At 43.1% G+C, this 6,438-nt stretch overlaps 1 long non-coding RNA gene across 2 annotated transcripts in view; it reads right to left on the bottom strand.

Annotated features, from left to right (window-relative positions):
- Window positions 1-215: 215 nt before the first annotated feature.
- LOC137324556 (uncharacterized) overlaps window positions 216-6,438 on the bottom strand; it is a 262,292-nt gene continuing 256,069 nt past the window's right edge. The window contains exons 3-4 of one of the 2 annotated variants that reach the window (XR_010963663.1): window positions 3,610-3,829; window positions 216-859 (exon numbers count right to left, since the gene is read on the bottom strand). This is a non-coding gene — a long non-coding RNA (uncharacterized lncRNA). Of the gene's footprint in view, window positions 860-2,997; window positions 3,830-6,438 lie in introns of those variants that run through there. The other variant, XR_010963662.1, reaches the window with a different exon arrangement.

Genomic DNA, 6,438 nt, shown 5'->3' with positions numbered 1-6,438 from the left:
TCTCCATCCTATTTTCCTGACTTTTACATATTCTCTAGGGGTAAAAGTCAGGAAAATTGGTCCCATATTGTTATAAAAACTTTTCTTTAATGCTTTTTGGATGTAATAGTTTTAATGAAGTTCACACATATGCTACTTATATTGGATTCTTGGCTGTGCCTACAATCGGAGCAATGCAGCCATTGATACAACATTCTTTCTGTGATGTGGTCCATTAATAACTATAAATAACTAGGGATTAAGAAACATGATTTGTCAAGGCTTACTAACATGTTCAAATTGAAGAGAAATTGTTTGTATAGTGTACAAATCCCATTTGTCGGCAAACAGTCAAATTTGTACTGAGGCTAAAATAAAGCATTCAGGATATGGGAAAATGTGCATACAGCAGGGATGTCAATGTATCAGAGTTGCATACAAATAAGCTTGACTGTTTGTTATATTATCAAACACACTGGAGATTACATTTACCTACAGTTTCGAGGTGGAGCACCATTCATGCCTACCCAGTGAGAAATGGGCTGACCCCAGTGCGGTTTCCAGGGGCAGCTAAATTTACATAATTAGAGCGAACTTCCGGTGCCAGGAACACCACTCATTGGGAGCTCACCATTGCGGAGGCACAAACTCGCATGCTGCTGTGGGATTTAAAGACCTGCAGCAACTTTAAGGGTCAACATACCAGAGTGAAATTTGCAGCAGCTATGAAACATCTTCAGCATAAGATTGTCTGATAAGTTGTCAGAACGAATGAGAGCCCCCAGGTTCACTGATGAGGCAGTGGAATTTCTCCTTACGGAAAGTAGGCCAAGGAAAGAGGCATTATTTGGAACCCATTGACATCATCCCACAAGGAGACCTACAGTAACAAAGGCAAGAGATGGTCAATGGCACTTCCACAACTCCACAGACAATAGAGTAGTGCAAAAAGTTTACCAATCTAAGCGAGTCTGGCAAAGTAAGTGGAACCAGCCACACCTTCCATGAATGCACTGAACTAAGCAGGTTTGCAATTTACAATCACTTCCCCCTCATTGGGCTGAATTCTCAGCCCTGCTGCCTAGCAGAAATGGGGCTGTGGGTCATTGCTCACCACTTTCGGAGCACTACCGTCCCATTTCCGCCAGGCAGAAGGGCTAAAAATTCAGCCTAATGAGGGGGGAGGTGATTGTAAATTGCAAACCTACTTAGTTCAGTGCCTTCTTAGAAGGTGTGGCTGGTTCCCCTTACTTTACCAGACTCGTCAAGGCTGTTAAACTTTGCCGCTGTCACTGTAGCCATGGCAAAGCTCACCGAGGCCGACTGATGAGTGGCCAGAACGGCCCCTGGAGTCAGGCGGTAGGCCCATTACAATAGAAATTGGGATCCTATTATATTAATAGGACTGTGATTGTCAATTTTGGACTGATCAGGCTGGAACATGCTCTGATCAGCAACAATCGGCAGTCCGGCTGAAGAGCACACGAGTTTCTTTTCAGTTTTGTGGGCCCGGGAGCAACAGGGATGCTTCTTCCAGCCCCACAAAAACAGCCTTTGGCTGGTGCCACTCCGGCTCTTCCTCTCTGCAGATCGAGCCCCTGCCCCCCAAGAACCTATCTTCTTCTAGCCCAGAGCCAGCAGGCAGTCCCGGGGTGACCGGTTTCCAGACGCAGCCCGCCGACCCGTTGCAAATATGGCCTGATCATCCCGGGTGGCCCTGCCGGCAGGTTACACCCGAAAAATGGGCGCACGCACACTAATTTCTACCCCTTTGTCTCTTAAGATCAAGACAATCTGTGGGTCTACCTCTGCTGCTCCCTCCCGTTCTCAGTAAATAACCTCCTCCCAGACTCCCAAACATTCCAGCCCTGAATCTTTTTCACTTTGCAGTGTCTCCCCATCTCCCTGCCAAACTCATCTCCTCCAGGAGACCCATCACATGCTCCCTTGATCCCCTTCCCATTCCACACATAATCGCTCAACAACCTCCATAGTAACTGATGGTTCCCTTTCCTCTGGCATCACCTCTCTCCCCTTCAAAACTGCCATCATCACCTCCCTACTCAAAAAACCCACCCTTAATTCATCTTTCCCCTCTAACTATTGCCCGCATCTATCGCCAAGGTCCTCGAGCGTATCATTGCCTCTTAGCTCTATGCCCATTTTTCCAATAACTCCCTGTGTGAAGCCCTCCAGCTATCTCACTGCACCAAAATGGCATTAGTCAAAGTCATGAATGACATTATCTGTGATGCAGTATATTTCCTTGCCCTCCTCGACCTCTCCACAGCATTTGATAGCTAACCATGCTAACTACCCTTGACTCTCCTCCTTTGTCAAACTTTCGCATGTTCCAGTCCTACTTATCCAAGTAAGCTCAACTCCAACAATGGCTTCTTCTCTCAACCCCACACCATCACCTCTAGAATTCCCCAACAATCTATCCTTGGCCCGCTCCTCTTCCTTATCTATATGCTTCCACTTTGCAACATCATCCACAGAGATGGGGTCAGTTTCCAGATGTTTGCTGATGACACCCAGCTCTACCTGTGCACCTCTTGCTTCGACTCCATAACCACATGCTGTCGGGCTGCCTGTCCAACATCAAGTCTTGGATGAGTCACAACTTCTTTTGGCTGAAAACTGGTATGTCCGAAGGATTTGTTTTTGCGCCTTCTCACTGATGCTACCCCTTCCAAGGCCATGCGTGTTTTTTAAAAAAATCCATTCAATTCAAGCAAATCTTGGTTAACAAAAATTTATAAAATTTTGCAAATGTTTTGTTTTGTGCCCTGGCTATTGAAGATCCTTGCTTATGTTTATAATGAAAGTAGGAACTCTTTCAAGAACTATGACAGTATTATACACGCACACACACACAGACACACACACACACATGCGCACAAACACACACACAAAGAATAAAAGGATACAATTTCAGAAAACAAATAAAGATTCAGAGAATGCTAAGATGTATTTTATTGTCTAATCCTTGTCCAATTTTACTTTATTTCTTCTTTGTAATATTCAGCATTGGAATTGAAACAAAATCATTCTATATTCTGTATGTATTCTAGAAAGTCGAGGCATATTTTGTAATCATTTCCCAAAGGGGTAAATACAACTGGGAAGTGAGAAAAACCGAGAGAACCTGTTCACTGCAGTAAAGGATGGAAATCACAGGAAAAGACAAGGAGAACAACCTGACAGAGACGACAACAGATAGTCAGATTAATAAACAAGCTTTGGCTTTGACAACAGTCTGAAAGACTAGCAGAACTGTTTTGGATCTGCAGTATTAATCTTCTGGAATGTATCTCAGGAAGAATTTAAGCAATGACACCTCTGTGTACTGCTGTTATGCAAATTCAAACCACAGCTGGACTGCTGGATCACAGGAAAACAATTTGTTTCCCTAAAACATCTCAGTGTAAGGATCAAGTGGTGTGCCAGCAGGTTATTATCTGCAGAATTAAAGTGGGTGCCAAAGTGAATCAGAGATCATGACTGTGCAGCACAGTTACAGTATAAAATGGGAAATAAATCAGAAAATAGAGGAAAATTTTGAGAAATTAAAGTCTGTATATTACTAAGAATATTCCATTTTAAAGAATACTACAATTACCTCACCTAATCCAAATCGAGAGCATACTATAAATTCCATGTTGCAATTTTCACTGGTTTCCTGCTCCTCCCTTTCAATCATGCTGTGTTTTGGCATAAGTATCAACTCATGAACGGTAATTTTTTCATAGATATGAGATTATGGTTGCAGCACCATTTATCGTTTTCTGAATACAATAGTTCAAGTTGGAGCAGGTTCTCAATAAAACACTGGTTGGGTTGTTTCCTGGAAAAATAAAGGGACCTTGTTAAACATTCGTCATGAATATATATCCAAAAGCTATAGTCTGAAAATTACAACGAGTTATGTTATTGTGTGCTGGCATCAAAATCCTCCCTCTGCTATTTTACATTTACTTGAAAGAGGTTGACATTTTTATTATAATAATGGACGATAGAAATTTGATACTATATATCACTCAGTTATTTCAGGCTTATATTTATTTGATATAATTATTAGAAATTTTAATATTGCAACAAAGGGTACTATTTGGACTAGAAAGCAAAGAACATTTTGTTTTGAGTATAAAATCAACATTGTCAAGGGCGAGCTAAAGGATTCAATTTGTGAAGGGTATTTTATATTTGAGTACAACCTAATCTCATTGAGGATTCCATTTTTTGGAAGGGAACAGGGAGAAGATGGACCTGATGGGGTGACTTCTGGTTAATAATTTATCTCCTTCTCATAATGGAAATGCAATAAACTGAGAAAACAGATGAATGTCTAAAAAGTATTATTGACGTTCTGTTGGTGCTGCATATGATCTAAGTTATCACCTCTCAATTCCCTTGACTCTAATATTTCTATAGAAGGGAATAGGTATGATGCTTTGGTTGTCTGTGTAAAATAAGTGCAAACACTACAAGAAGAAAAAAAGAAAGTTGGAAAGGCACCATGGGCCTGTAAGTAAAGGCTACAGTGGCTTATTAAATTCTAATAATGGTCCTGTCAAGGAAACTTAAAGAATCACAAGGGAGTTATAAAGAGTGCAACAGTATTTCTTGGTCAGAAGACGATCCGCGATTAACCCACGCTCAGTGCTCACTGTGCAGGCAGGAAGAGACATTTGTCCGGCATGAGTAACCTGATGGCAACATTAAAAACTAGGCCTGACATGACGATTCAAGGAAATGCGCACTTTCCACCAGCGAGGGGAGTCCCAATCTCTTAAAGGCAGGATGTCTCTGAAAATCTCTTAAAGGTAGCCGGTACCTGTTATTTGCTAAAAATAACAGGTACCGGCTGCCTGAATGGAGATCAGACATTGCACACGTAAAGCACAAATGCAGGTCCCGTCCCTATGTTTACAAACTGATGAGTTATGTTAAAACAATTGAATAAAGGTTCCGCACTACTAAATCCCACATCCTCCAATCTGCATGCCAGACCTCACCAATCTGCCGATCTGAGTTGGTACCAGGCCTGCGAGAGTGCATGCACCAAGGTTCTCTGCTGATGAACTAGAGGCCTTGGTGTAAGAGGTGGACAGAAGGAAGGACATCCTATATCTGCGGAGGAATGGGGGGGGGGGGGGGGAGAGTGGCAAGAGGCCCTCCAGACATATACCCAAAAGGCAGTGGGAGGCAGCGGGGGACGAAGTCAATGCCAGGCGCACAGCATCATGAACATGGATGCAGTGCAGGAAGAAGTTCAATGCTTTGACACAAGTGGTCATGGTGAGTGAAGTCAACTGTCAAGTGGCGGCTCCTACCAACTGCACCACTGGCCGCAACCACTGTTCCACACATTACACCCCCATCACCCACATACCAACAAACTCTTTCCAATAGTACTCAAATCTGCCAATCAGATGCTTCCTCTCACCCTTAAACATTACCACTGTTGCAAGCAGCCCACCCACAACTCACAGGCCACACACACTGGCAGCTATTCAACCATGACAGGCACATCACCCAGAAACAGGTCCCGTTTGCTTGAAGGAGAAGGTGGCGCATTACAGGAGGCAGCAAGTGGCAGTGGCATTTAGCCACTCGAGCCTATTCCACCATTCAATGAGATCATGGTGGACCTGTGACTTAACTCCATATACCTGCCTTAGCCCCATATCCTTTAATACCCTTGATTAATAGAAATCTGTCAATCTCAGATTTAGAATTCACAATTGAACTACCATTAGCTGTCGTTTGCAGAAGAGCATTCCAAACTTCTACCACCCTTTGCATGTAGAAGTGTTTCCTAACTTCACTCCTGCATGTACTGGCTCTAAATGTTAGGCTATGTCCCTGTGTCCTAGTATTTACTGGGCATGGTAGCATAGTGGTTATGTTACTAGGCTAATCATCCAGAGGCCTGGACTAATAATTATGAGTTCAAATCCTGCCATGGCAGCCTGGGGAATTTAAATTCAATTAATTAAATAAAATCACAAATAAAAAAAACTAGTTTCAGTAATGGTGGCCATGAAACTACCGGATCGTCATAAAAACCCATTTGGTTCACAAATGCCCTTTTAGGGAAGGAAAACTGTTGTCCTTACCTGGTCTGGCCTATATGTGACCCAAGAGCCACAGCAATGCGGTTGATTCTTAATTGCCCTCTGAAATAGCCTAGCAAGCCACTCAGTTGTACAATCTCGCTACAAAAAGTCATAAGAATAAAATCAGACGGACCACTAGGCACCGGACACGACAAAGGCAAACCAAGCCCAGTTGACCCTGCAAAGTCCTCCTCACTAACATCTGGGGACTTGTGCCAAAATTGGGAAAGCTGTCCCACAGACTAGTCAAGCAACAGCCTGACATAGCCATACTCACAGAATCATGCCTTTCAGCCAACTGTCCCAGTCTCCTCCATCACCATCCCTGGGTATG

Source organism: Heptranchias perlo, chromosome 8, assembly GCF_035084215.1.
Source record: "Heptranchias perlo isolate sHepPer1 chromosome 8, sHepPer1.hap1, whole genome shotgun sequence".
In the NCBI taxonomy this organism is placed as follows: Eukaryota; Metazoa; Chordata; class Chondrichthyes; order Hexanchiformes; family Hexanchidae; genus Heptranchias; species Heptranchias perlo.
This window is presented reverse-complemented; position numbering and strand designations above follow the sequence as displayed.